General features: G+C 44.1%; 1 long non-coding RNA gene across 1 annotated transcript; it reads right to left on the bottom strand.

Moving 5' to 3' along the window:
* Positions 1-1,178: 1,178 nt before the first annotated feature.
* LOC143475472 (uncharacterized) lies at positions 1,179-5,295 on the bottom strand. The gene is made up of 4 exons (XR_013121020.1): positions 5,081-5,295; positions 3,926-4,117; positions 2,189-2,307; positions 1,179-1,872 (listed from the first exon to the last, which is right to left on the bottom strand). It is a non-coding gene; the product is annotated as an uncharacterized LOC143475472 (long non-coding RNA).
* Positions 5,296-8,484: the final 3,189 nt, after the last annotated feature.

Genomic DNA, 8,484 nt, shown 5'->3' with positions numbered 1-8,484 from the left:
AAATTATCTTCATCATTATTATTCATTATGTAATAAAGGAAATTACAAAATGAGTGATGCTAGGTACATGTTAATTTAAATAAGATGTTTAAAGAATTTAATAAGCTGTTAGCTATGTGACAAAAGCTAGTGGTAATACCGGGTTCCCTTTAATATAGCATCAACTCACTAGTGCAGAGAATCCCATCATGATTGTGTGAGATGAGTCAACACCGTGGCAACCAGTGAGGGCGTGCGGGAGTCACCTGCGGTCAGATCCACGCCCTGAAGCAACGTGTTTTTGTCTCCAAAGGAGCTCAAGATGGGTACAGCCAGCCCCCTATCTGGGGCATGGAGACTTTTCCCAGGGGAACTAGTCATTTCACTGTGCCCTGGATCAAGACAAAGCACACACACACACACACACACACACAGGCAGAGAGAGCACCGGTCTCTCTGCTCAAGACTCAGTTTGATTCAATTTTATTTGTATAGAACCTTTTACCATTGTTACATTGTGACATTGTCAACAAGGCAGTATCACAGAAATACAGGTCTGGGCCTCTTATGTGAAACGGTGACATGGTAGATAATAAGCGTCTGGAGAAGAAAGATCTTGCCAAGAAGCTAGACGCCTGCTCCTCTGCTCAGGCTGACCGAGTCTGTACGAGGTTTACGTACATTAGAAGTGTTGCTGCCGAATGAAAGACAGGCTTGCTTCACTAAGGGATTAAGCTTAGACTTGGACTAAATCACAGTGACAGGCTTGGGCTTATCCCGATTCTGGGGAGACTGCCCCTAAATGTTCATAAAAGAAGTACAAAAATGTACTTCTGATTACACATCATATCAAATTCTTCTCGTGTGAGATTTATTAGGTCTTATAGTCTGTGTTTCACAGCAGCTCAGAACTGATGCACATGGTTTCTGCTTTGGGAGCTTGGCTTTGTCTACACGCACTTAGTCATTCTGCAACCAAAGGGCATTAGTTACTGTGAGACAGCATCGATGTTGTCTCAAAATCTTAAATCATAAAATGTAATCCTAACCGATTAGCAATATTAATTTGGGAAAATTATAACATTAAGTAATAATGCAAATACTTGTCATAAATGACAAGTGATATTATAGTTTCAGAGAATCCAATTAATTAATGTCCTATTAAGATTATGACATTACCCTAATTTTATAGTCAAGTTCATAATTAATAAGATATTTTAAAATTGCAAGAAGAATGGCAGGTTCCTAATGTTACACTCCATTAATAATCTTACAGCATGAGTGGACTGTCTGGAACATTTACACCTGCAGTTTAAATCATTCTGAATTTGATATCTGTGGGTGATGTTTGGAGTGTGTGCATGTGTGTATATGCACGTGCATGCATGCGTTTGTGTGTGTGTGTGTGTGTGTGTGTCTGTGTAGAGTGAAAAAAACAACAACTTCAATGAACATAATTTCTTTGTGGTATATAAAAATGCCATAATCCATTTTACTGTCTTACAATTTTGTAATATTAGACTCATCTAGAACAGACACTGGTGACTAATCCATGACTTCCTGCAGACATTTAATCCATTATGAAACATTATGAATCCTGTCTAATAGATAAAATGCATTTCAATAACCCATAAAAAGCTTATGGAATATATATTTTTTCCCCAGTATTGGACATGTGGACAGGACTAGGAGATGTACACGGCCTCTAATGGTTTTCTCCTCCGCTCCCTGCTCTCTCTCAGAAAGAAAACAATAGTGAATACAGTACGTTAGCAGTCCATATATTCATTAGTGGAAGCTTTGATGAATACCATGCCTGAAGTGTCATCTCTGCACTGTAATTACACACAAAGGGGGAGCCGATGTGATGGCAATGAGCGGTGCATAATCACCCTGTAGGAGAGAATGAAGGGGCAAGACTCACGGCTAGAGGAGGAGACATCAGTCTGGCTAGATGCTGCTTATAGCGTGGTTATTGCAACTAGATGCTAGAAAAGTGAATGTTGGGAGAAGGTATGGGACATGGTTGCCTGTGCTGGGACCTTGAGCACTTCTTCAGAATCGTGAGCATCGTACAATCACCAGGCCCCTAACACACCTGCCCTAGGGGCCACACCTGTGCTCGGGGCCACACCGTGCTGGTCCTGCCTTCTAAACAACGATCAATGCTGACTGACAACGTGTGGACGGGTCAATAACACGAACGTACCGACTTTATTTGGTGATATTTTCTTCACTCTTCGACCCTCCTCCCGTTTACCGTTGGCTGGTCTACGTCTTCCTCCGTGTTCTGTAGCACATCATGAAAAGACCTTGGCCCTTCAACACCTTATGAATAGCCGGGAACAATCGGACACAGAGAGACCGTTAAGACATCGGCTGGCTGCCTGGAATGTCTGCCGTCGGCGTGTTCTTCTGCGGCTACCTCGATCCCATGGCCAACTCTGCACAGAAGCCTCCAGCAAGCAGTGCTTGTAAAACTAGAACTCATCATTTCACATTTAATACATTTGTGCACAGTTTCTGGTCATTTTCATTATTCCTTTCACTTGTATAAACAGCTGCAAATGTGCCACTTCCAAAGGCTCCTCCGCTCAGCTTAGACTAAATGGACCGGTACCAGTGCATTTTCTAGTCGATCAGAATATATCCAGTGGACATTAAAACGTGTCCAACAACTGCTTATTACCACATTAAATACATTTTTTTTTGTTGAAAATCAAAATAAAATAAACACATTAATGTCCCCATTCCTTTGCTGTTACCTTTTAAAAAGTAGCGAAGGAGTCCATTTTTACTGCATGATTGCTGAGATAATTGCTGCATTTGTCCTGTTTTCTGAGGTTACACTTACAGTTCTGTGGGTTTGGTGAGTGTGGGCAGTCTTGTACAGTTTTTGTACCCTGTGTTTAGGCTTTTTTCTCTTGCACCTATGCTGAAAATGCAATCTCCGCCCCCGTGTGTGTTTCTTCCCTGGATGAACTCCAGCAGGAGAGGAGTGTTTCTGTGCGCCTCGGCTGGAGGCTGCCTGGCCTCTGTGTTTCCGGAGCTTGTTTGGATTTCTGCAGCTCTGTGGTATGACTGAAGATCAGTGTCCATCATTTACACCCTCACTCCAACACATCAAATATTTTGCTCTGAGAGATAGATTTACCCCCCTATAGTATTGTTCTCTCTTTCTGTCTCTCTCAGCTGTGATAAATTGTTCTCCTAGCACAGAAACTGGGGATTAAAAGAAATGGTTTTAATATGCTGTATAGTCTGTGGGGGAATGGTTTTCCAATAACAGTGTGAATGGCCCACCCAGAACACAGAGGGGCTGAGTCCCTAATGTGAACAGCAGACATTCCCAAGCTTGGAGCTGGGGCACACTTACACATAGTCGTGTATTCCCTCTCTCATTCTCTCTTTCTCTCCATCTCTCTCTCTCTCACACACACACACACTCAGATGCTTAAGATCGAACCAAATCCACGGTGACCTAGATTTAAAAAAAAAAAGAAAGACAAAAAAAATAAAAACTCACACACCCATGGCAGCCATGTTCTACGTGCCCCCCAGGCAGCTGCTGTGTGGTGCTGTAGGGAGGTCAAAGGCGTGCCTGTAGGGCATGTAATATTTCACATTCGCCTTACTCAGCGGCTTCACCTTCTCTGTTGTCCTGACCTCACGTCACCTTTCACCCAAACGCCGGTGATAAAACACTAAACGCCAAGCCAATATGATGCTAGCTACTCCGCAGGCGATGGACGACATTGCCGCTTTTGACCCTGGGCTGACATTGATTCCGCTGCTGTGAGATGTCAACCCTGTTACAGCAACTTAGTGTAACAAACTGTATATCCCTGAGGTAAAAAAAAAAAAAAAAAGCAGCCCGCCAAGCTCACATAATATTTCCACGTTCTGTTAGTGAAGTCATATTCATATGAGGATCGATGCCAAATACCTGTTGGATTCACTCCCAGCTTTACATGCATTGCGCCCCCTGTCAGCGCTCACGTGTAAAACACTTATCGTTGCTTGGGCCCAGAAGTCTTCAAATCTGGACCTCGGTTCCAAAACCTGTGGCAGTCGCTGGACGTTTAGGACTAACGATGGGTACCTGGCTCCACCGGCTGGAGATCTGAAGTGTCTGGACCTGGAATACAACGAAGTGAACGCCAGCGTTTCAGACCTCTGTTCCCTTCTGCCGTTCTGTGTCATCCACCACTTCACCTCCGTCCACGTCCTTTGCTGTCGGCCTGTCAGTGCCAGCATGCTAACAAAGAACCTAATTGAATGAGCAACACCACCCAAACCCCCCCCCCCCCCCCAAGGCAGTGACGTTTGCATACCAGGAATACATGAATGCTTTTTTTTTTTCTCACAACGTCCTTGATTTTATATTCATGGTTTTACACAGACAAGGCTTCAGCACTTTGATTAGTTCTTATTAAAATATGTGTGCAGGCTATTTAATCGGCCTTTATCATAGACACATTTCTCCTCACCCCCCCAGAGCTAGCCTGCGATAGATGGACTCCACACACTCCGTATAGGGCATATAGAATTAAGCAAATGGTGAGCTTAGGCTACTTTGATTATCTTGCTAATTAATTCAATTACCTTCTGCCTCAGTAGATAAGCCAAGCAAAGCTGCTGTAGTACCCTTTTATTAAGAATCTTCCCTTATTAATAATCGTGGCATTTTGGGCAGATTTAGACGCCACCCTGTGCGTGAGACACACCTCTTCTGCCCTCTCTCCCTGGACCTGGCTGAGGTGTGCTGGGCCATTTTGCTGCTCCGACAATGGGCATGTTTGTAAATTCACTCTGACACCCCCAGGGGAAATCGCACAGCACGCAGAAGTACCCCGAGACTGAAGAATTTACGAATACATGAATGCGCACAATACACGGGAACACAAACACAAATACAATGCAGCAAGAATGGGAGAATTTACAGACAGGCACATAGACGCAACTGCGTAAGACTGCGGCGTTTACAAACGACGGGAACGCACGTGCGCGCATAAACACACGCGCCCGCTTATACACGCCGATTATATTTTGTTTACATAGTAAACATTTTACATTTTAGTAACCGAATACACATAATTACATTTTTGTCTGCTCCCATACGTGACCATCTGCGAACTTCACACGTTGTTCACCACACGCAGGTTCGCCATTTGAAACGACAACACAAGCTCGCGCTCCGGCCTTGCTCGCCTGCGGGGCAGCTGTTCCTAATGGGCAGTGTGCGCGCGCGGCTCCGAGGGCATGCTGAGAGCGAGTTCACCCGCGCGGCCAGTGCACGCGCCAGCTGGTGGCGACGCTCCGCCGGAGCTGTTGACTGTAATCAAAGCTGAGTGCATGCCGTTTTTATGCAGCACCTGAGCGGTGTTGCATGATTCATGTTTGTGTAATAAGATCTGAAAATTCAGCGCGCTGCATCGGTGTAACAATCATAATACACTGTGTCCTGTGAATGGAATTAATGCATTATTTATAAATGACAAAAAAAAAAATCTATTTTATCAGTGCAAGCTTCATCTCCTCAGCCTGTAATTAATAAGTGCTTTTAGGCATTTTTTGTGAATTCCTTCTCCGGGGAATAAAATCAGGTTTGACTCGCGTGACTCGTTAGACGTTATGAGTGTGATTTTAAGTCCAGGTGGAGCAGGGGCGGGTGGGGCTGCGGGCGGAGCTGGCACACCACCTCCACCCTCGCCGTCTAATTCCAGGATCCTGCTCCCGTGTGTCGCGCGCCTGTCCAGGGTGTCTCCCCAAATGCCGCCCCGCCGCGCGCCACACATGTCATTTCATGTCACAGAGATGTTCGCGCTTGAGCGTCCCAGACGAAGAATCTCGGACTTGCCAGGGAATAATCGCAGCGTCTCGGGCTTGTCACGGTGCCGGGGTGCTGCCACCGGGATCTGCTCCGTCATCGACACGTTGCACTGCAATTGTGAAGGGTGTCTGGGAGCCAAGGCCTCGAGTCATGGAGGCCTGGCAGGAAGAGCGGAGCACAATTACGTCCGGTGCAGCGGTGGTAGTCTGCGCGTTTATTTGCCGTGCGCTGTATCGCTGCAATGCTGCATTTTCATACTTTTGTTAGAAGTGATAATTAGTGAAAATGTGGTGTAAAGTGGTGAAGCGGTGTAAACAAGGAAACACTTGTTTTATACTGTGTTATATGGTAAACGTGGAAGTGAGTTCTTTATAAACTGCCAGATACACGTCAGATATAACTGACACAAGCTGGCATCCTTCTCGAAATACTGATTGTTTTCACCCACACACATACACAAGCAGACACATCCACACAGAAGCCTGTCAGAGTTGATCTGTTCATTAATAATGTATCATAGTGTAATCATAATGTATCATAAGCTGCTAGTGCTGAAAAGTGCTTCCACTAATGATCACCCTTCAGGCCAGCTGGGGCCAAAGTTTACTTATTTCAATCAAGCGTTATTTAAGCAGAGTGTCGGTCTGGGAGCAACGCCTGCCTCTCAGAGATGATTAAAGGGCCGGATACTTGGACCAGGCCCTCCTTGGAGCTTAGTCAAGACACCTGGCCGAACGTGCCAGAGGCCAGAGGCTTATTTAATGACCCCGGTGCTTGGAATCTCCCGTCCAGGGAGAAACAGAGGCAAGAGAGAGAGAGACAGACAGGAAGAGTGAAAGAGAGAAAGAGAGAGTGAGGAGAGCAAGAGATAGAAAGAAAGAGAAAGATGGAAAGAGAAAAAGAAGGCAAGAGAGTGAAAGAGAGAGCAAAGATAGAGATGTAGTCCAAAGTGCAGTATTGTCTTTATGAGCTTTTCAGTCTTAGATGAAGTTTATCAGTAAATGCAATCCTGTCCCTTGAGAGGTCGAACTTTCAAGTCTGGAGTAAAGCAGAGAAAACATGAAAACATTTTGATACAACAGATGAATTTTGTCCATTGCTCTTGTGCCCGAAAGCGTTTGAGGATGGCATCAAAGCTCGGGCTGCGGTTTATTGCGATTTACACATGTAACACAGAGTAAACACAAAATGACGCGCGCCCACTCGGTCACACAAACACACACACAGATAAAGGACATGTACGAGAAAGGCTCAAGATGTGTGTGTCCCTCTGCGTTAGATCTGTTTGACAGAACATGGAGCACCGTAATTAAAACTGTCCAGACTGGACTCCAGTTGGACCGCTTTCAGAGGGGAATACACATGTTGTTACATATTGCTGGGAAATGTCTTGTGTTTTAAGCAGTAAGTTGTGTTTCTCAAACCATGCAATACAGTTGATCAGCAACACAATGACTGAACTGTTTTATTTAACAGCAGGCTTAAGAAAGAAAATAAACTACAACATGTTTTTTTTTTAAAGAAAAACAGCTTTCATCTCCATGATCAGCATGTTACAAAAACATGTCATTGCAATATGTAATTTGTAATGTAATTTGTAATGAAGCTACTAAAAAATATAATTCTCTCTAGTCTCTGAAGTTCAGAACCTAGTACATGGATTTAAGTGAGTTAAATACAAATGTATATACCAGTAGGTATCTGCTATTCCCAGCAGAAGCTTTAAACCACGTCTTCTGAAATTACGCTTACAAGTTTTACCCAAAGGGGCAGGGCTTCTCTCTCTCACCAGGATGTGAATGTGACCCGCTGTCAGTGTAACTAGTGGTGGTGATGAATGGCTAAGATATGAATGGTGCCCTAATACAGCCCTAATAATCTCATACAAAATGTGTCAAGGGTTGGAGTAACACTGGCCCCTCACGTTTCCCCAGATGGAGAAGCTGTCAATAGTGTTGTGTCATTCATTGGACGTGGGAGAGACACTGTCCCTGTGTGATTTGTTTTGTTTAGGTTTCACTGGCCCATTTCCATCAGTGCATTATAGATTTTCAATTGCATATTTAAGATACATTACAAGGACAAAGTCTGAGCCGAAGTGTCAGATATTTATTTGATCTATGGAGCCTCTCTCTCTCTCTCTCTCTCTCTCTCTTATTCATCTACTGGTCTGCTGGTTTGACTCCAGGTCCTTTATTAATGTCTTTCCTTTATTAAAAGGCATTAAAGTGCAATGAATGTTGACCTGGACAAAGAATGAACAGCACTGCTGCTTTGAAGTTGTATTATTGTGAATTACTAGTTAGATTTGGATAAGAAAAAATAGATTGAAATGCTAAAAGATACATATACTAATTAGGGGGCTTATCCACACATTGTTTTTGCTATGACCGCTGTTATCAAGACCAGACACGCACACACACGCACACACACACACACACACACACACATACACACACACACAAATGGAGAGAGAGAAGCAGAGAGGGAATAGAAATAGAGAGGGAGGGAGGGAGAGAGAGAGAAAGAGAGAGAGAGAGAGAGAGAGAGAGAGAGAGAGAGAGAGAGAGAGAGAGAGAGAGAGAGAGAAATGTGCTTTGTGGTTTCTGGAATTTGCAGTATTGTTTATATAATCCTCATTTCCATAATAGCACATGAAGCCCTGTTCTCTT

This window comes from Brachyhypopomus gauderio, chromosome 14 (genome assembly GCF_052324685.1).
Source record: "Brachyhypopomus gauderio isolate BG-103 chromosome 14, BGAUD_0.2, whole genome shotgun sequence".
Lineage (NCBI taxonomy): Eukaryota > Metazoa > Chordata > Actinopteri > Gymnotiformes > Hypopomidae > Brachyhypopomus > Brachyhypopomus gauderio.
The sequence above is the reverse complement of the archived record's forward strand: the minus strand, read 5'-3'. Positions and strand labels throughout refer to the sequence as shown.